Source organism: Octopus bimaculoides, chromosome 11, assembly GCF_046866305.1.
Source record: "Octopus bimaculoides isolate indiv1 chromosome 11, ASM4686630v1, whole genome shotgun sequence".
NCBI lineage: Eukaryota > Metazoa > Mollusca > Cephalopoda > Octopoda > Octopodidae > Octopus > Octopus bimaculoides.
This window is the reverse complement of record NC_142938.1, coordinates 28,322,149-28,345,250: the sequence shown is the minus strand read 5'-3', so window position 1 is coordinate 28,345,250 and position 23,102 is coordinate 28,322,149. Positions and strand designations below refer to the sequence as shown.

General features: G+C 38.2%; 1 long non-coding RNA gene across 1 annotated transcript in view; it reads right to left on the bottom strand.

The window, feature by feature from the left end:
• LOC149133219 (uncharacterized) overlaps window positions 1-23,102 on the bottom strand; it is a 40,932-nt gene that overhangs the window by 3,161 nt on the left and 14,669 nt on the right. Inside the window, exon 2 of the long non-coding RNA XR_016243624.1 lies at window positions 1-3,985. This exon is cut by the window's left edge and continues 3,161 nt beyond it. This is a non-coding gene — a long non-coding RNA (uncharacterized LOC149133219). The remainder of the gene's footprint in view (window positions 3,986-23,102) is intronic.

Below are 23,102 nucleotides of genomic sequence, written 5' to 3'. Positions count from 1 at the left end.
ATGATTGTAACATGCCTGAAATCCATTCGTAGATTACGTGATACTGTCTCAACTACTTCACATATCCATAAGTATTAATTCTAAGTTCCTGTCGAAAGATGTGAGGTGGTATGACTATCATAGTTGCTGGAAACTTAATTCGTATTACACTGAGGACACCAAAAGGATCTGCGCATAACCATCTGACATTTCACATGCTGGAATTTTGGTCTTGGCCGAAGGTTTTCTTATCAGATTTGAATTGGCTTTTCATCAGTGCATAGATTTGTATCAAATGTTCTCATGCACTACAATTTTCATAGTCCACACTAACAGCTGAAGTTCTTTGCTTTCATTCATTTTCCAGGATTATCATTTATATATAAACCAGCAGAAAGTTTCCTCTATAACATTTATCAAAATGTCAGTGAAATAAATACAACAAAAACGATCGTAGTGATATCATGCGCAATCAATTTCACTTTGGTCAAAGTTTTCAAAAGTAAGAGAGCAAGAAAGGACTATTTAACACAGTGGCGTGAGGTGAATGTAGTGTTACTTCATCTTTGTTGAGGTTGCTGTTGTTCTTGTTGCTGTTTTTGTTGCTGTTGCTAACGTTGCTCTAGTTTTTATTATTGCTGCTGCTGTTGCTGTTGTTTTTACAGTTGCTGTTGTTTTTACAGTTGCTGTTGTTGCTGCTGCTATTATTCATTTCTAAGTCAATCCCGATCGCGCAGTTTTATAATCAAAGACATCTCAACAAACCCATTACCATCACGCCCATCATTTTGTCTCTAAGACGACATCGTCCAGTATATGAGACGCTTTTATAAAATAACTGCACATTTATATGAACGCAGTAGAAACTGTTTAGCCTAGGCGCCACTCCAAAGTGTCTTTAGACTGTGAGATCTGTTATTGTCCATATGAAGCTAAAATGATATTGCAAGGATTGTGATTTAAGAGGCAGGAAATCCTTCTTGAAGTAGTCGTTGACCTTCAACGAACTACAAATGGTCACTGTTTACACATCTGTAACAGGTCAGATGACAAATGTACGGAGAATACGAGTATCAACTACATCGATCTAACACACATACACACACACGCTCTCTCTCTTTCTCTCTCTCTTTCTCTTTCTTTCTCTCTCTCTCTCTTTCTCTTTCTTTCTCTCTCTCTCTCTCTCTTTCTCTTGAAGAAGCACAAGAAAACAACAGAGAACAAGCAACACAATTACCTTTATACATAAAAATAACTATTCTAAATATAAATAGTTCAATATAGATACATAAAAACTCAAGAACATTTCGAGAGGAATAAGCTAGGGAATTAATATCTTTGTACAGCTCAGAATAGGAACTCATTGTAAACTCCTCTTGTAATTTTATGTTACGTTCGCGATTAAGATCATATTCAACAAAAACCTGCAGCACTTCGTCTACACGTGCCACTCCTTTAGCAATAATCTTTATAGACAATTTAAGTGATGTAAATAGAACTTATGTTGTTTTATCTGTATCCTCAGCTTGTTCTTAAACTATCACGTGCTTACACATCTAATGGCTGCCATTTAGTTTATCAGTTCCTCACCATAATATGGACACTTTTATCTTTCTGAACTTTGCACCAACTGTTTACAACCACATGGAATGTACACCAGTGTCATATATATATATATATATATATATATATATATATATATATATAAACAATATATGAGTATATGCATATATATGTACATGTATGTATATACGTTCATATATATATATATAAACAATATATGAGTATATGCATATATATGTACATGTATGTATATACGTTTATCCACATGTACATATAGATACATAACTGGGTACATGACGTGGCAAAAGAACAAGGACAAAAATGGTAAACAAGGTGCAACAATCAAGCAGGCCACATAGAAACATCCCCTTCATCAGCTGCCACCATTAAAACTCCGGCGTTTCGAAGAATTAATATATATATATATATGTATATATATTATCAATGATTCATTGTTATAGATTGTCTACAATTTCCCCCCTCCAATTTCTCTTCTGTCCCCGTAGTCATATGTTCATCTTTTAATTTTTTTCTCGTTCAATTTACTACTTTTTTTTTGTTTTTATTCCTTCCTTTTCTCTTCTATTTATAAGCTTTACGCTCACCTCTGTCAGATTCCTCTTGCCATTCACGTACTTCGCTAATTTTCTTCCTAATCTTTCCTTATTTTCATAGAACTTTATCTCATAGAACTAATGTTTTTCTTACACAAGAGTTGTATTGTACACTGTTGTTCCTCTCTTGTTAATAACTTTATTCAACATTAGACTATCTCACACCCATATCCTTACACGTTCTTGCTGCCTCCATTCATTTCTCCTTGTATATATATGTATATGTGTGTGTGTGTGCATGTGGATGTGTGTGTGTGTGTGTGCATGTGGATGTGTGTGTGTGTGCATGTGGATGTGTGTGTGTGTGTGTCGGTCTTGAGAACACCGTCTTTTTGTGTGTCTTATTTTGCCTTTCTTATGTGCGCATGTCAAGTTGAGCAATACTATCAATTAGGGGTCGAAATGTTGATGATTTTTGCTTGATATCAAAAATGATACCTGATGAGCGTGTCCACATCTATTGTGTGTTTTTATTTTTGTTTTCTGTATATTTCATTGCTGTCCTCCAGGCCTTCAATGCCATATTTACTACACACGCACACACACGCACACACACACACACACACACACACACACACACACACACACACACACACACACACACACAACACACACACACACACACACACGCACGCACGCATATATACATACACACATATATATATAACACACTCGCATGCACACGCGCGCACGCGCACACACAGACACACACAGCACTATGTGGTAATACTTCAACAAGTAGAACAGCACTCGATTAGCGAAGAGAATAAAGATGATCTTAAATTATAAAACCATAAATCTTGAAATTACAGATATCCAGGGATCCCTGATCGAAATAATTATATTTTCTACTATTTATCAAGGTGGAAACAAAACCGTTTGTCTGTTGTCCTTTGAGCAGATAACGTTTAAACAAGAAACACTTGTAAAGAAGAAAGCAAAAAGGAAAAAAAACACAGGGTAGATGACCTAACTTGCAATAATTCGATGTTAAGCGGACGTAAACCAGATATTTATGGATAAGTGTCCGGTGGTCTACTTTAAATTCCGACAAGATGTATTTTTTGAAATGTGAACATAAAGAAAAAAAAACCTCGTTCCTCGAATTTATGTATTCGTTTCTCAAGCGAACGCACTGAACAACTTTTAGACCCGTTAATATAGGATCTGTATACAGAGGAGAATTTCCGTTTTATATCGAAATTGTCCCGTCGTCTTTAAGCTTCCAGATTAGAGCCGAAAAGTTTGTCGAATGTATAAACGGCACCTAAAATTCGAAAAATGGTTGTTATATCTAAATTTAAATTTTCCTTCCACAGCTCCGATATAAAATTTGATATTTTACGATCATTGTCATAGTTTGCTGAAACCTACACTTCATAAACACAGGAAGTATAACAAGCGAACGAATAAGCAGAATTACGTATAGACCAGTGGGATCCGTGTAGATTCGAAGGAACAAAAAAGATTAAGAGGACCACCACCACCACAAGGTTTTCCGCCAACTCATCAAGAGTTATGCACCTGTCTTCTCTGTCTTCTCTGATCAAAGCATCTGCTTTTGCATTATTGGCAGGATTCACATAAGCGGACGGACGGCCATAACGGGGTTTATCGGCTATACTCGCAGTTCCCAACTTTTCATCTTTCAGACGACGGACCCACCTGCATACATGGCTATAATCTAAAGTATTGTCCTCAAAGACATTTTGTAATTGTCGGTGAATGATCGTAGGGGTTTCTCCCTCAGCAACAAGAAATTCAATCACTGCTCTTTGTTTTTGACGTAACTCCAAGCCATTTTGAATTTTCCTTACCAGTCTAAAAACCTGAAAAGTAAGAAACAAAATATTTCAGAACATAAATGATATAATCATTTATAACTGGGAAAATTTTCAGTTATTTTTATCAAAAACTTCACATGAAATAAAGAAAATGGCATTACTTTTTGACTCACCCTCGTACATATATTATCTTTTACGCGTTACTTGTTTCTGTCATTGGACTGCGGTCATGTTGAGCCACCGCCTTGAAAGGTTTAGTGTAACAAATCGACAGCAGTACATATTTTTTTGAGTCTCGTATTTATTCTATCGCTACTTTTGCCGAACCGCTAAGTTATGGCAACGTAAACAAGCCAACACAAGTTCTGAAGCGCTGGGCTGAGACAGACACAACACAAACAAAGAGACAAATGCGCGCACGCACATATATATGTGTCTGTGTCTGTGCTGTGTTTATATCTACGACGGGCTTCTTTCAGTTTCCGTCTACCAAATCCACTCACAAGACTTTGGTCGGCTGGAGACTATAGTAGAAGACATCTGACTGAGGTGCCGCGCAGTGAGACTGAACGCAAGAACATATACTTGAGAAGTAAAGTTCTCAACCATGCAGCCACGCATTGTATGAATCGTGTGTGTATGTGTGTGTGCGCGCGTGTGTGTATACACACACACATACCTACCTACGTACATAGGTAAGTAGGCAGGTATATATGCTTTTATGAATTATGTATGTATGTATGTATGTATGTATGTATGTATGTATGTATGTATGTATGTATGTATGTATATGTATATATATATATATATATATATATATATATATATATATATATATATATATATATATATATATATATATATATATATATATATATATATGTACATATGACCATTTAACATACGACTATCATGGCACTCCCGCAATCACCGTCATCACTGTCGTCACCATCGTCCTCTTCTTCTTCTTCTTCTTCTTCTTCTTCTTCTTCTTCTTCTTCTTCTTCTTCTTCTTCTTCTTCTTCTTCTTCTTCCCTACCAAAAATTCTCAACGACCTCGAATCCATAAGAGTAAACAAGAGAGACAGAAACACGCAGAAACAAGGAAAATGCTACTTGTATTTGGACACTATGTAAATATTATTTTAAAAAACATTTGTTTTAATTTTTCCAAAATTTAATTGTTTTCTATACTTACAATTGAAAAGGTCTTAATGACTGAAACCAGTACTGAAATGTTTTTTATGAAATTATTTTAGCATTTTCTACCTTGACTTTTTTCCCCTATATATATATATATATATATATATATAAATTTTTAATTGTTTCAGTCATTAGACTGCGGCCATACTGGGGCACCGCCTTGAAGAACTTGTAGTCGAATGAAAAACCCCAGTACTTAAGTCTGGTACTTATTCTATCGGTTGGTTTTGCCGAACCGGTAAGTTACGGGGGCGTAAACACATCAACCCCAGTTTTCAAGTGGCATGCGGGGAAAAACACAGACACAAAAACGCACGCACACACAAATATATATATATATATATATATATATAAACGACGGGATTCTTTCAGTTTCCGTCTGCCAAATTCACTCACAAGGCTTTGGTCAGCCCGAAGCTATAATAGAAGACAATTGCCCAAGGTGCTACGCAGAGGGACTGAACCCGGAACCATTTGGCTGGAAAGCAAGCTTCTTACCTAACAGCCACATGTACCTGTATATAATTCATACAAGCTGCCTGCCTGCCCCCCTGCCTGCCTGCCTGCCTGCCTACCTACCTACCTACCTACCTACCTACCTACCTACTACATACATGCGTGTAAAAATAAATATCATTAGCGACATAAGCAGTATTGATGCCAAAGGTGATCTTTATATCCAACTTAACGTGGATGTATTGTTACAGCGCCGAATTCTGCCTTATTTACCTTGAGGTGACCTCTCATATGGACGCAGGGTGCATAAAAACACGCATAATTATGTCGCTGGCAGAAGAGAATCATCTACTGTGGGTGCCAGAATTGCCAGATCACGTGTTATAAGTTTGGTTTTGAAATACCAATAAAATCTCACTACCAGCGACAATAGACATGTGTTCTTTTATGTATATGCATCGATATGAGAGATAAATAACTGTGTATTCGGCACTATAGCAATACATCCACGTTAAGTTACAATGATTGCCCTTTCATACATGCATACATACATACATACATACATACATACATGCATACATACATACATACATACATACATACATACATATAGACAGACAGTAGAATTGACACGAAGCGCAGCCTCACTTGGACACAAGACTACCACATCACACTTTGAAGGCTATGAGTTTGCAATCCAGGAAGAGGAGATTGCCACAAAGCACCTGGTGAACAAAAGAGACAGTGATGCTTTTGTAATACTAAGGTGCAACCACATGTGTAGTCTATGTCATGTTTCTGTAGAAGACATTACGCATGTGATTAGCAGCTACCCTATAATGTCGTCACGGTACTACCTCTCTATGCAGCAACATGTTGCTAAAGCATTTTACAATGCCATCTGCAAAAAAGACTGTCCCGAAATAAACTTAGAAAATCCCTCTGTGATAGAATGCATTCATAAACACCAACTGAAGGAATAATGGTGGAATATACCTCTCAAAACTTCTGTCAAATGTAAACGTAACAGGCCGGATATTGTTGTTTGGGACAGAGAGACAAAGGTATGTACTGTCATAGAGGTCAGCTGACCTGCAGATATAAATATCTCTTTGAATATCAAAGAAAAAGAGGATACCTATGGACAACTGCTTCGAAACCTTCAGCTTCTATATCCAGACTATGAATTCATATTTATACCAATAATAATTGGAACACTAGGTTTTGTTAGTAAATGCTTAAAGGAGAATCTAGATAAACTGGGGTTTTCAGAAAGAGAAACTAACTGGCTGATTCGTACATTACAAGTTCAGTCTGTGAGTAGAACAGTAAAAATATGCAAGGCATTTCTCAAGTTCCAAATATGAATTTGTCTGTATTAACTACATCCCAAAGATGGAGCCTTGTATCCTTATTAGAAACCGGCTCCCTTCTCAGTGGAAGATTTATAACAGTTAAGAAAAAGAAGAGACATACATACATACACATACATACATACATACATACATACATACATACATACATACATACATACATACGTTAACAGAAAGGATACGTTAACAGAAAGCTCCAGGGTGATAACAACATTGACAACCAGAGCAGTCTATCGTGGACAAACAATCGGGTCACCAACTCTCACTTTGAAGGGTATGCCTTTGCTATTCAAGAACAAGAAATAGCAACCAAATTCCTAATAAACAAACAGGACAGAGAGGCGGGCAAAGCGCCACAATGTAATAATCGATGCAGACTCTGTGGAATCAGTATCGAAGATATCACCCACATCATTAGCAGCTGTCCAAAAATGTCATCACGGTATTACCTACCTATGAGACATGATGTTGTGGCCAAGACACTGTACAATGAAATCCGCCGATAGGATAAACCCGGGGCTAAGGAGATGAAAACCCATAATGAGGTAGAGGCCATTACCACTCACAATATGAAAGAGTATTGGTGGAATGTCCCAATAAAAACCTCAATAAAGTGCAGACATAATAGACCGGATATAGTAATCTGGGACAGAGAAGAGAAACTCTGTACAGTAGTAGAAATCTGCTGTCCTGCGGATGTCAACATCCCACTAAAGATTAGTGAAAAAAAGAACAACTACGCCGAGCTACTGAGAAATTTACAGATACTCCACCCAGACTACAAGTTCAGATTCATACCCGTGATTGTTGGGGCATTGGGATATGTAACGAACTGCCTCAACAAAAACCTGGAAAAATTAGGGTTCTCAAAACCTGAAAGAAAAAGGCTGATTAGAAGACTACAGATTCAAGCCATCAATGGAACTGTAAAGATATGTAAAACTTTCCAAAAATTTAGCACATAAATACATATGCATGCATCTAGACATAAAAACGCATCCATAAAACAAACATACAAATCTGCGCATACACTAACACCAAATACTGCACACACACACATATGCACAAATACCTAGATGATGTTGATAAAAGTTCCAATGAAGGAGCCTTGAATCTATGTTAGAGTCCGGCTCTTTCTCTATGGACAAGAAATACAGAAACGAAACTGATTGATAACATACATACATACATCCTCCATGTGTATGTATGGATGTTTTCTTGAGTTTTTCATTATTTAGATTCTCCTTTTGAAGAGAGGGCTGGCTGGTTTCTAACAAAGAATGCTGGAATGTAGATAATGAAAAAATGTCCTATTTTAAACCTTAGAAGAGTTCTGCTTACAGATTACATTTTTAATGCGTGAGTTAGTTGGCTGGTTACTTTTTTTCTGAAAATCCAAGCTTATCCAGACCGTATGTATGTATGTATGTATGTATGTATGTATGTATGTATGTATGTATGTATGTATGTATGTATGTATGTACCTGTCTATCTATGTATCTTGTTCTGATAAGAATAGGGTGGTGTTGAATTCCCCTCTGTAGTATTTTAATCGATCAAATATGGAATCGATTAATTTGTGTCTAAGTGTTCATTGCTGCATTTTGAGATACGCTATTCTATTTGAAACGTATTTAGCTAATCGATCATGAATAAATCACCATTCTTTCGTGCTTTGCTATTATACTCTGTGACTATATACTGCATTTAAACTGTATCCATACAGTGTTTGAATTTACAAATTGAACAGGAGTCAGAAACTGAATTTACAACCAATGTGGATTACTGTGACATTCAGACAATTTAGTCGGATTTGATGCTTGCACAGTGTTTATAAACTATTCTTTAACTTCTTTTTCATCATTATATACGAACATACATACATACACACATACACACACACATATGCACGCACGACGCGCGCGCGCACACACACGCACACTCACACAAATAAAGAGTATAGCTAGCTGAGAGCTAGCTATAGTCATCAGGCCGAAAACACCTTAATTATATAAAGGTTACATTGTCGTTAAGGAATCCCAAGATAACTCGCCGAAGATCCTCGGCGAGTTGCCCCACGTGTAATTATTATGATGAGTAGCTGGCTGAGTACTCTTTGTTGAGTAATTATTACATCAGAGGATCTGCTAACTAAGAAACATATGCAGCCTGAATTTTACCTCCTCTACTCCCCTAATTTGGATTTTTATTTGCATTCATAGCAATTCAACTTTTTTTTCAGCTTATCGAACTTCGATATGTGAAAAGCTTACAACCTGCAGCGCCAATAAATCATTATTGTTCCTGAACATTGTTTTTATACCAACCACAGACTACTCAAAACCTTACATGCTTCTTATACTTAGCTCGGTGGATCTTATAATCACACACATACATACACACACACACACACACACACACACACACACACATGTATATATGTACATATATACATGTGTATTTATATATGTATGTATGTTTCATTATGTGTGTATATGTGTGAATGTGTATGCATATATATATATATATATATATATATATATATATATATATATATATATATGAAAAAGGGGTTTGTATGATAGTGTATAGAGGAATATATTATTCAAAGGAATTCCAAATCTGTCTGTTTTTTATGCTTTATTTATATTCTTATAATATTAATGTAGGATATAGAATATATAATATATTCAGTAAAATGAAATTAAGTATTGATTGTCTTATTGAATAAATGAAATATTGAATATTGAATATTAAATATTAAGTATTGAAAATTTAGGAACTAGTATACTTTCTTGCATTTTAGCAGTCTTCAAAGTCCCACGCTGTGACAGGAGTGTGTATCGCGACTATTCCGATTATTTTGATATCAAAGACCGTATGTTAAGGCAGAGAGCTAGTAGACATTTGCGCACTGGGCAAACATGTTTAGTGGCATTTTATCCGTCTTAGCGTTCTGAATTCAGATTCCACCGAGGTCGACTTTGTCTTTCATCCTTTCGATGAAAAATTACTAGTCGAGAACTGGAGTTGATGTTATCGACTTACCCCATCCTTAAACTTGCTGGCCTTGTGCCAAAATTTGATACCAATATCTAAGACTGCATTGTACGTGACCTCTTTTAAAGCTGTAGGGTTTAATTTGAGGAAGAGTTGGCAGTCTTATTTCCTGAGCTCTATCCCATTTCCTTGGCTCATGTGATAAGGATTTCTTGTAATTGTCCATGTTTAACTTAATAGATAACTCTTTTTGGACGGCTATGTTTGTAAACCTTCTATCTGTGACCATGCCGTCTTATCTTTTGAGATATAATGTATTTGTGCCTACGTTGTAGAATATATCTTTATCTTTTTTCAGACAGTAGGGTGTGATTTTATAGTAATTTCTTAGCGATTTCTAGTAAATGAAGAGATCCCATATAAATACCTTTGTCATGATGTTTTATTGAGCATGTCTGATTGAATTAATTGGTTCTTGTTATTTTTTATTTTATTTTTTGATTTTATCAGTTTCCTTGACAGAAGGACAACCGAGACTGATGGAACAAACACTGGCTAACGAATTATTTGCATACCGGAGGTTTGCTTCGAATGTCTGCAACGGGAAAAGATTCTGCTGACGGAAATCCCGAAAGAAACTGGTGGCTTGTTTTGAAGTATAAATAGCAGAACACGAAGCAGATGCATCATTGGGGAATTTAAACGGCTGTACATTAATCAGGCGTATTATTTGAGAATATAAATTGTCGAACACTAATAAAATGTATTATTCAGAAATATAAACAGTACATCGTTAAACACCAAGGTTCTGAACTGAAAAATACCATATACACTCCATTAAAACTTATTAGGAAACTTTTCTGTTTCTTATCGCCACCCCTCTTTATTAGTGTGACGATAGAATTGTTTGCATTCATATAAGCCTTCTTCCTCCGCCATGAGGCTGGATGAATTTAAAAAGTATAAAATACTAGCTTAATTTTATTAAGCATGGTAATTAGTCCGTCCCTCTTCATTTCGTACAGTCCCCACCCCACTTGCAGTGTTTTTTTTTTTTTTTTTAGAGAAGGCATCGAAGCAATTTCTAAGAAACAAGAGATTTGTTTACTGAAGGCTCTAAGGGATGAATTTAAACAGTCCTTAATAAAAAGGTTATACAGTAGCGTACATATATACGAACGGTTCTCTGATTGAATAGCGAAAGGTTTTTCTGTAGAAAATTAAACTCAGGTAACGAGCTGAAATGTGATCAACGAACAACGAGTATACTACGCACGCGTATTGATTAGGAGGCCATTCGCTTAGCGAGTTGAAATTTGGACAACAAACTACAAGGAGACTACATACGCAAATAAATGATTGGAAGCCCATTCGCTTAGTGGGTTGGAATTTGAACAACAAGCCACGAGAAGGCTACAAACACATATAGGTGGCTGGAAGAGCGTGTATGAACGTCCATGTACGCATTTCATGTAACTTGCAGGTTTTCATATTTCATATTGAAATTAATAAATTCTATCATATTTTTTGCTAAAATCATGGATCTACAGAAGTAAGACAAAGGGAGAAACGCATGCATGCACGCATGTATACATATACGTATACATTTATGTATTTGCTATTGATAGATTGAAAAATAAAACATCATTTCATGCCTTTATATGGAATTTTGGTCTGGTGTATTTCAATTACTCAGCAATTTGGTTAAAAAACAGGTTTCTGGAACGGATTAAGTTCGTATACTGAAGCTCCGCTGTACACGAACACTAATAATTGCGTGTATGGTATATTAGAGATGTATGGTATTTTTAGAGATTATGTCAGGTCGCTCTCGAGTGCTACTGGTACCATGTAGCCCAGTACAACCTGTTCCATGGTCAGGTCGTCGGCGACTAAACTGGCAACCCCACCAGGCTTGCTTTGGTGAGATGGGTGCTTGTTGAACACCCTGTGGGACAAAAAATAAGACCCGTCAAAGGGCGGAGGAACTACAAAGTAGTCAACGGCCATTCAACTATGTGTGTTTGTGTGTGTGTATTGTGTATGTTGCATTTTGGATTCTGTGTGTGTGTATTGTATAGTGTTTTTTTTTAAATTGTATATATAGTATGGGCAGTGGGCAGGTCCTCCTGATCCTGTACGGGTAGTGAGACGTCCCCGCCCACCAAGAGTCTCCCACTGCCTTGCGGGTAGGTTTTTTTTTAGTTAATCAAAGGCTAGGGAGTAAACTGCATCCAAATCCAGAGTGGAGCCCCAAAGGCGGTTAGGTGATGAAGTCCATCATCTCTCCGGCATAGCCCGCAGTCTAGTTATGGCTAGGATGTGTCGTCCTGCGTCCCTCCTGGCTAGATCGGCTGGACCGAGAGGGGGGGTCCTGGGTTTGGGCAACCCAAGGCTTCCACAGTTCTCTTGCCCAGGATTCAGTGACTCCACCCCTCTACTTCTTCCTCTTCCAAGTCCTGAGGCGATGGGTGAGTGGTGACGGTGGCAGGTGCAGGATGGCGCTGGGAGCTGCTAGCCATGGACCTGCTCTCGGGCGGTCAGGGAAGGATGGTCGTTCTGCAGCCTACCGGGGCAAGGGCATAGTTTAGCAGTCACTCTGACGACGGAGCAGCCTCTTCAGGGATAGCACTGCTCTCCCCCTTAGGAGGAAGGGTCTAGAAAAGGTGACCCCATCTCATCCTGTCAGCACACCGCAGCTGACTGGTCATCTACCACGCGGTCGAAACATGAAAGAAATACGAAAGAAGAACCCAAAATCCCCCTGTCGGAAAAGCACTTTATGTGTTGGAGCCTGGAACATCAGGACACTCATAGACAACTAAAACTGTGACATACCAGAACATCGAACAGTACTTGTGGGTCGTGAACTGCAGAGATACAGCATTGATGTTGCTGCCCTCATGGAAAGCACTGGATAAACGCAGGGAATCAGGAGTTGGCTTTGCCATTCGCACCGCCCTCGTCAAGAACCTGGGGTCCCTCCCAAGAGAAATCAGCGACCGCCTGATGTTGATGAGAATTCCTCTCCAAGGCAAGATGCACCTGACACTCATCAGTGCTTACGCCCCCACTGCGACCTACACTCTGGAGCAGAGAGAGCTGTTCTATCAGAACCTCACTAAAGTGCTACGGGATGTTCCTAGAGACGACAAGCTGCTGATACTCCGGGGACTTCAATGCCCGTGTAGGCTGAGATGCCCAGTCTTAGACAGATGTCATCAGGCCACATGGCATCGGACATGAGAATACCAACGGTCAACTGCTACTCACCTTTTGCACTGAACAGAGACTCACCATCGCCAATATCCTGTACCAACTGCCTGACCTCCACAAGGCTACCTGGATGCACCCAAAGTCGAAGCACTGGCACCTGATTGCCTATGTGATCACCAGGCGCCCTGACATCCATGATGTTCGCATCACTAGGGCAATGAGGAGAGCTGACTGCTGGACAGATCACCTACTGTTGATGTGCAGGCTGTCCTTTTCCATCGTCAGCAGACACAGACTCCAGAAAGCTGATGTTAAAAAGAAACTTATTGAACCAAAAACAAAAGAGACCCTCATTGCCAAACTTGCGAACCAGCTTGAACGTCTGCCAGCAGAGGGCCAACTTCCGGGATGCAGTGTAATACTCTGCCAGCCTTACCCTTGGCCACACAAAACGGAAACACCAAGACTGGTTTGACAACAAGGAGATCACCAACCTCCTCCAGGAGAAGAAAGAAGCCTTCACAGCCTGGCTCAGCGACAAAGACTCCCAAGCCAAGCACGATCTCCTCAAGAACATCAGAGGAAAGGTGCAGACTGAGCTGCGACAGATGAAAGGCAAGTGGTGAGAAAACAAGGCTGCAGAACTACAGCAGTATGCAGACGAGCACAACTCCAAGTTCTTTGCCGACCTGAAAGACGTGTATGGCCCCACGCTAAATGCAATGGCACCTGTGGGCTCTGCCGATGGAACTCTGCTTATTGAAAAGAGCGACATCATACAGCGCTTGAGTGAACACTTCAGCCAGCTGCTAAACAGACCTTCCCAGATTGACCAGTAGGCCATCCGAGACATGCTACAGTGGCCAGTCCTGGTGTCGCTTGATGACCCCCACCCCCAACACTGGCAGAAATCCAGAAAGCTATCAAGCAACTACATGTAGGGAAAGCACTTGGTCCTGACGGAATAGCCTCAGAGATCTTCAAAGAGGGAGGTGAAGCTGTTGCCATCAAGTTGACTGAGCTGATACAGCAGTTCTGAGACGAAGGGTCAGTGCCGCAGGACTTCAAGGATTCCAACATCATGCATCTGTACAAGAACAAGGGGGACAGAGCTTCATGTGACAACCACAGAGGCATCTCCTTGCTAAGCACCGCAGGAAAGATCATGGCCCGTGTTTTTCTGAACCGCATCACACATCACCTGCTGGATGACGTGGTCTCAGAGAGCCAGTGTGGATTTAGGAACAACAGGGGGACAATAGATATGGTCTTTTCAGTACGGCAGATACAAGAAAACTTCCCTTGAGGTCTGCGGCATTTCAGCCTGTGGCTGGGAATCGCTTGCCTCTGACCGCGGCGCCTGGCGTCCAGCTATCCAAAAGGGTGTTAGGCTGTTCGAGGAAAAGTGCCCCAAGAGCCTGCAGTTGAAGCGACAAGCCCGAAAAGAGAGGATCCCCAACCCTACTTCTGCTGTTACGTGCACAACATGTGGCCGCATCTGCGCGTCTGCCTTTTGGTTCCGCTCCCACCTCTGGCGTCACTGACGTCATTGTCGAACCCCGACAGACTTCCATTATTCTTATTTTAGAGATGAAAATATTCAATAGTCTGGAGTCAGTGGTTACTGCTAAATATGGCTTTTTGCTGAGTGAGATGTGCTGACGTATCCGGTGGCGTATCTTATCCTGTCCACTTCTACTTTCGTTTGTAATTATTTAAGATTCCTAAGTGTTATCCTCTGGTTTTTTAGTGAAGTCATCACATCTGTCGGAAGGGAGGACTTTCAGTAGTAATAAAAAAATGTCTATCCAATTGACAATATTACCAACAGGCAGAAATAAAGATGAATGTTGTCCCAAAGAAAATAAAAAAAGACACAATCCTACAGGTATTTTTGGGCAATTCAATGTGAGACAACGGCGTTTAGCAAAGAGGTAGTGATAGAAAGCAATAGATTGGAAGATGAATTAGTAAGCTAGAAGCGGTAATTAAAAATGACATCTCAACAACGTTCTGGGGGCATTATTTACATTATTTACATTATTTACATTATTTACATTATTTACATTCATCAGGTATTTGTCCTCATCTTGTTTGTTGTTAACACAACGTTTCGGCTGATATACCCTCCAGCCTTCATCAGGTGTCTTGGGGGAAATTTCGAACCAGAGTTCTCATTCCTAAGGTATTTTTTGATGTTGTTATTGTTGTTGTTGTTGTTGTTGTTGTTGTTGTTGTTGCTATTATTATTATTATTGTTGTTGTTATTATTATTATTATTATTATTATTATTATTATTATTATTATTATTATTAATAATAATAATAATAATAATAATTATTATTATTATTAAATAATGCACATAATTACTCATCTCTTAAATATAGAACTGTATTATCTAATCGGTACGGAGCCGACATTAGACTTCCATGAAGACATATAGAGAAACTCCATCAAAAACTAGCTCGTCTTTCAAACCATCTAACTTTCTTATGTAGATGTAGAGACACAAAGTTAATACCACCTGGCTTGAATATAATGACACCAGTCGATTCACATAAAGCTAAAAGAGGAGCGGAAAGGGCAGGACATGCCCACGTCCGTGAGAGGATCCATTACAACCGTTGGAAAAAACATCAACTAAATAGCGAAATCAAAGAGAGGTTATCTTCATCACTTAGAAAAATAACCAGAGCTGATGATAGAAAGAGAATCCAACAAGATCTGGAAAAGTCATACATGAAAGAATTTCAAATGGTGAAGACACGCCAGATTAAGAAGTTTATGAAACTCAAAGGTCAGAGAATGAAGACTGAAATCCGTCACCCACCCGTGAAAACAGTAATTAATGTAAGTAACCGACATTTAGAAAGCTCTGAAGAAGTAGTTCTGAACAAAGGTCTCAACTTTGCGACAACCATCAAGTGTATTCCATACTTGGACATAATAGCCCCTATTGAAGGGATAGCCGTAAAGATACCAAAAGCTCAGGGAGATGAACGAAGACGGAAAGTGCGACATACTAGAAAAAGCAAAACTTTCTAAACCAAACATCACTAAGGAAGAAAAGTTCGCTACCAAAAGACTACAGAGTGACAATTCCATCATAGTACTTCCAGCGGACAAGGGAAATTCTACAGTGGTGTTGAACAAGTCTAACTATTCTGAAAAATTGGTAAGTCTTATAAGTGATGGTAGCTACAGCAAAGAAAAAAAAAGACCCAACTCTGAAAACAGAGAGGAAGTTGTCACAGATCTTGATCAAGAACAAAGATCACTTTACACCAATCAAGTACAGACAACTGACTCAACACTACAGTAAACTACCACACATGTACGGTTTCCCTAAGATTCACAAGGATGGTATTCCATTTAGACCTATAGTGATCTGTAGAGGTTCAGCATGACATCCACTGAGCCGCTTCTTTGTGGATATAATCAGTCCATTAGCAGGAAAGTCAACATCGTACGTGAAGAATTCCACCCACTTCACAGAATTGATCAAGGATACCCCCATTGAATCCAACCAGAGGGTGAGTCTAGATGTGATAAACCTGTTCATCAAAAGTCCCAACTGGTGAAGCACTATCGGTGATACAAGAAAAACTAGTGACAGACACCCATCTAAAAGAATGCACTAGTATACCAATAAGAAACTTGATGGAAATGTTGACCTTCTGTGTAGTAGCTACCTACTTCAGTATGGACGCTGATATATATCGACAAAAGGAGGGTTTAGCTATGGGTTCGCCATTATCACCGGTAATAGCCAATATATACATGGAATACTTTGAGAATTTGGCTTTAGGATCAACACCACTAAAACCAACACTATGGCTACGATATGTTGATGACACATTTATACTCTGGCCCCACCAGGAAGATGCCCAAGTGCTGTTAGATCATGTGAATTCAAAAAAGCCATCCATACAGTTCACAATGAAAAAGGAAAAAGACAATCAGCTAGTATTCCTGGACGTATTAATAACACGCAACAAGTATGGATTCAGGACATCCGTATACCGCAAGCCGACCTTTACTAGACGATTCCTCAACTTCAATTCCCGCCATCCATACCGTGTAAAAAGAGGGATTGCTCAGTGCCTAAAACATCGTGCAAAGAATATAAGTAGCGATCATGATACCCACCACGAAGAAATGATCAAGCTCAATAACGATCTGTTAAGCAACAACTACCCCAAAAGTATACTATCTACTCCAATTATGAAGAAAAAAGAGGATGAAGACAATAAACTGTCCACAGTCTGTCTACCCTATGTGAAAGGCCTCTCCGAAAAGATACGAAAGAAATGCGGCCCATATGACATCAGGACAGTATTCAAGAGTAATACAACACTTCGCAAATATCTCATTCGGGTAAAACCACCAATAGAAGAAAATATGACCAAAGACTGCGTGTACTCCATCCCATGCAGCTGTGGTAGGTTATAAAAAGGCGAAACATGTCGTCCCCTCAAAATAAGGGTAGAAGAATATCGCAAAGCTGTGACACAAGGAGATATTGATAAATCGGGTATAGCTGATCATGTATGGAGAAATGGAGACCATCTCCCCCCCGTGAGATGAAGTCAAAATAATAGACAGAGAACACCATTAGAAAATAGGAAAACTAAAAGAAGTAGCACATATGCTAGGACAAAACAACCTCCGAAGCAGACCGAGTGCAGATATGAGCAGCATATGGGAACCAGTATTAAGGAAAGATAGAAAAATATAAATTCAAAACTTAAAAATATAGAGGTAAGTTTTGTGACATAATCTTCGTGACAGCATCAAATTATCTGCTGAAGATGTTCAAGGATTTGTCAAACGCAATCATCAATATTAGTTCGATGGGAATGATTCTGAAGTCAAACCTCTCCTAAAATCTATGCACAAAAGATACAAGGCATGGATTAAAAAAAACAAAACAAAAGAAAACTCAATATCACTAAAACCTCTGTACATTTCCTCTAAGAAAATTGCTCAGATAAAAATTGTGTGAGATGAAAAATTCTTGGTGGGTAAAAAATGCTCAAGCATTGGAAATTGGCTGCTAACTCCTACAGCTTCAGAGCATTGCATGATAGTCTGAAAGATGTATTTGGTCCCAAAGGCGAACCTATTCTTTCTAACGACAGGCCAAAAAAAAAAAAATGCTTAAACAATGAAAAGATTGACTGAACGCTTTAAATCTGTATTAAATCAAAAATCCACTACCGATCCTGAAGTAATCAATAAAATCCTTCAGAAGCCTATAATTGAGGAACTTGCGGAAGATCCTTTCTGAGAAAAAATAAGAGCTGCTATTAAAAAAATAGATTCCAATGGTAAAGCTCCCGGACAAGATGGCATCCCAATAGAAGTGTACAAACATGGTGGTAGATAACTTAAAAATCTACGCAAGTTGATCTGCTTGATCTGCAAAAGTGGATCTGTTCTCCAACAGTTCAAAGATGCATGTATGACGAACTTGTACAAAAAAAAAGGGAAGATCTGTCTATGTGATAATCACAGGGAAATTAGTTTGCTGTGCATAGCTGGAAAATTCTTGCGAGGGTGATTATTAACCTTATAGATAAGCATGTAGTAAACAGCATATATCTTGAATTCTAATGTGGATTTCAAGCTGGAAGAGGTACAGGTGACATGACCTTTACCTGTCGGTAAGTTCAAGTAAAAGCACGTGAGCAAAATACTGACTTGTACATGGTCTTCGTTGACTTGACTAAGGCTTTTGATACAGTAAATTGTGAGGCGCTTTGGGAAATTGTGTCAAAAGTTGGTCTTCCTGATAAAATGATAAGGGTAATAGAATCTTTGCACGAAGGAATGAGGTTAACAGTGATATCTAACGGTCAATGTTCAGAAGCGTTTTCTGTTTCCACAGGAAATAAACCAGGCTGCTTTTTAGCCCCAGTACTATTTGCAAAATTCTTTTCTGTAATGCTCCAACATGATTTTAGGGATTAACATGGTGTAAAATTTAGGTCTACTAAATGTAAATGGGCAAAGCTTCAGATCAAAGAAAAAGATCAAGGAAGAGATTGTACATGATTGTCTGTTCGTTGATAGTTGCATTTTGATTTCTCATACATTTTAAGGAATTCAGGAAACAGTCGACAGGTTTGCTGCAGCAGCTCGTGCATTTGGACTTACTCAGCATTAAGAAGACTGAAGTTTTATTCTTGGGACAGAACACACTCAAGATTCAAATGTGATGATCGACAGTATGCCATTCAAATGGGTCAGGTCATTTAAATATCCTGAAAGTCCAATAAACTTTAAGAGTATTCTTCATGATGAAATAAATATTAAAATACCTAAGGCTACAAGTGTTTTAGAAAACTTTCCCATCGCTTGTGGGGTGAACACGGTGTTAGTTTGAAAAATAAAGTGTATCCAAATTTTGTATTTTGAGCACGCCTTTGTACGGGGTAGAAGCGTCGAGTTCCTACTACAGACATATAAGGAAACTTGAAACCTTTCACGTGCTATCTGTGCAATACTTGCACCATAAGATAGCAATTCAAGTGACACAAGGCTTAAATGCTGCACAGGCTTTTCTCACATCATTGTTAGCACTCTGTGTTATTTTCATTGCTATGTCATATTGTCCTTTTATACTCTTTTGTAATCATGTATGTCTTTTTGTAGTAATGAAAAAAATCATGGCTCTACGCATGAAATTAAGAGATGATCGCTATGCGACAATTATAAGAGCATATGCACTGACTCTAGATAGCAGTGAAGAAGCAAAACTCGAATTCTATGAAGCTTTAAAAGTGTGTTTGCATGGTGTAACGAATTCTGATTAAATTATTTTGCTTAGTGATTTAATGCTTGAGTTGGCACTGATTAGAACACATACAGGTGTTTTGGAAGGTATGGGGTTGGGAAAATGAACGATATCGGTTTGTTACTCAGTCAACTTTGTACAGAAATGGACTTATTGATATCGAATACTCAGTTTAATCATAAAGAATGTCACATGGATACATCCTCGATCCAAACAGCGGCATCTAATTGATTTTGTAGTTGTTAGACAGAGATATAAAAGATATACTTAATGTGCGTTCCTTAAAAGGAGCAGACTGTTATTCCAGTGACGCACTTGTTAGAGCAAAAATAAAATGACAATACATCTTAGACACAAGCAGCTTTACAATAAAAGCCTACCAGGACGTATTAATCCAGGAAAAGTTAAAAACCCTGATGTGCAGAATGCTTTCCAGGAACATCTTGCATCAATTCAGGATCTACCTTCAAGGGAGTGAACTACACGTTATATGATATCTCTTCTGAATTCCTTGGTTACAAAAAGCTGATAATCGGGATTGGTTTGATTCTCCAATTCGTAACATATTAATTAACGCAATAGAGAGATTACTCTGATAATTGTGCTCTAAACTGAAAATCAAATGGGTGCACAAGGTACCAGATTCTAAAGTACTTGAAGTGCTGGTGTGGATGACATTAAAGCTGAAATTCAATGACACAGACTTCGCTTGATTGGCCATCTGATAAGGGAATCTGATCAACGCATACCCAAACAATTATTTTATCGTCAGATAACAAGGAGCAAAAATGCCTCAATTTAAACCAAAAATGCGTTTCAAAGAGTTAATAAGTACATCGCTAAAGACTTTCAATATGATGCACGCAAACTGGAAGAGTGATGCAATGGGCTGACCAAAATGGAAGAGAAAATCCGATAAGGTGCTGTCTCGTTTGAAGATAATAAGCAGAAACATGGACTGATAAAAAAGAGGTAAAAAAAGGTTTGCATGTGGCCAGTGATCCTTCTCTCCTAACTTGTGATACCTGCAACCGTATTTGACTCTCTCAAGCTGGACAAGTTAGTCATAAGCGGAAGCACGTATCTAGGCTCTCTACTGACTTTTCACAGTCACAGTCTGATGAACTATCTCGCTCTGTTTGCCATAAGATCTGACAAGTCACATGAAATGTTACGACAATTTCCAGCAATCTTTACCGCGAAATCAAAAATGTAAAAAGGTTGTAAGTCTGTTGCTGGACTAAAGAGTCATTTCCGGTCTATCCCAGACCATCTAGTAATTTTAAACTAACTATTCAGTTCCATATTGCCTGCGAGTTTGTGTTGGTTTTTAACTAGTATGATGGCTATGTGTATATAATCTGTTAGTGCTGGTGTTGAGAAGAGCCATACACGATTAACGAGTAGACAGTTATTACACACATGCACACACACACAAACCATGGTTTAAAATAGCAAGAAATTTGTTATATGATTACAGGTAGCATCAAAACTGGCGCCTAAACGACATATAACTATTATAGGAAATCTGCGTCAATTCACTTAGATAATAGATCGCGAGAAGAGATGTCTGAATGTAGTTTAATATTTGGCTATATCTAGTTCAGTACTTAGTTGTATTTAGTTAAATGCCTCATTGTCATGTGTTGAAACTCTGTCGATGCTGGAGGGTTAAGTAAACAAACAACCATTAATGCGATTTTAATTTCACTGCAACAAACATAGTACCTATGTGAAAGTTGATTTAATCGGTCATTCTGCCGCCAACACTTTTAATATATACGTAGCATTATTATTATTATTATTATTATTATTATTATTATTATTATTATTATTATTATTATTATTATTATTATTATTGAGTGAGAGAGCAGTGCATGCCATCAAAGTGACACTGGACTAAAATATACGAAGCCCATTATACCCATCATGACTACCCGTCTGATAAGGGTACACCAGGCACATGCATCACAACCATATGTACGCGACATGGTGATCTCATATCAAGATAAACAGCGCATGACCTCGCAGGTGGGGCCCAATTAGAATTTTCTTCATGTCGAGTAGCCCATTCCGCTCAAAAGGTCCCTGAATAAGGATGTTGAGCAAAACACCCATGTCTCCAAAGGGGAATTATTCAAACCCCAAAGAATTCCTCTCAACGCATGACTATGATGCTCCCCCACTACTTCTGCTCATGATCAGAGATGCACATATCGTCAGCGATCAAGGGATATGCTCAATTGGTTATGGTGAAACAACTGACAAGCAAATCTGTGGTATTAAGCAGAATATTTGCTGTATTATTATTATTATTATTATTATTATTATTATTATTATTATTATTATTATTATTATTATTATTATTATTATTATTATCATTATTATTATCATTCAGTAGTTTTATTTTTATAACGTGCTTTCACTTCACTACCGAGCGCAGCTCTGTGTGCCTTGGGTATGTGCTGTGGTTTGCTGTGATGCTCTTATGGTTACTGTATTGAAAATGTTTTGCGTAGGATGTGTGCAGTGCCCAGTAGTGCTATTTTCTGCATGTTATGTACATTCGTAAGTCCTGGTGTTTTGGTTATGTATTTTCTGCGTTTTTTTAATCATACCTAATTCACCTATCATTATGGGGGTTGTTTCTGTTTTTAGGTTATCTCTATTTGTAGATCTTTGTATTTCGAGAGTTTCCCCCCTTTCTTTTAGATGTAGGAGGCATCATTTTCTTGGTTGTCTCTGACAACTATATCTTGTTCATTAGCCTTGATCTCTCTAGATGTGTAAATCAGTATATCACAGAGCATGGTTGCTTTGTCATTTTCTGAGACCTTTTCTGGGATATACTTATACCATCTTTCCCTGTCAACATTCCATAGTGCTGACATAGCTCCCAGTATATGTAAGTCCTAACGCTGTCATGTCTGTCGATGTATTCTTTCTTGACTAAGACTGGTTAGCCAGAGAATTGTTGTTTCTTCCCTATCACCACATATTCGGCAATTACTTGTATTTTTCTTTAATAAGCCTGTCGTATATATATATATATATATATATATATATATATATATATATATATATATGTATGTGTGTATGTGTTTGTATGTCTGTG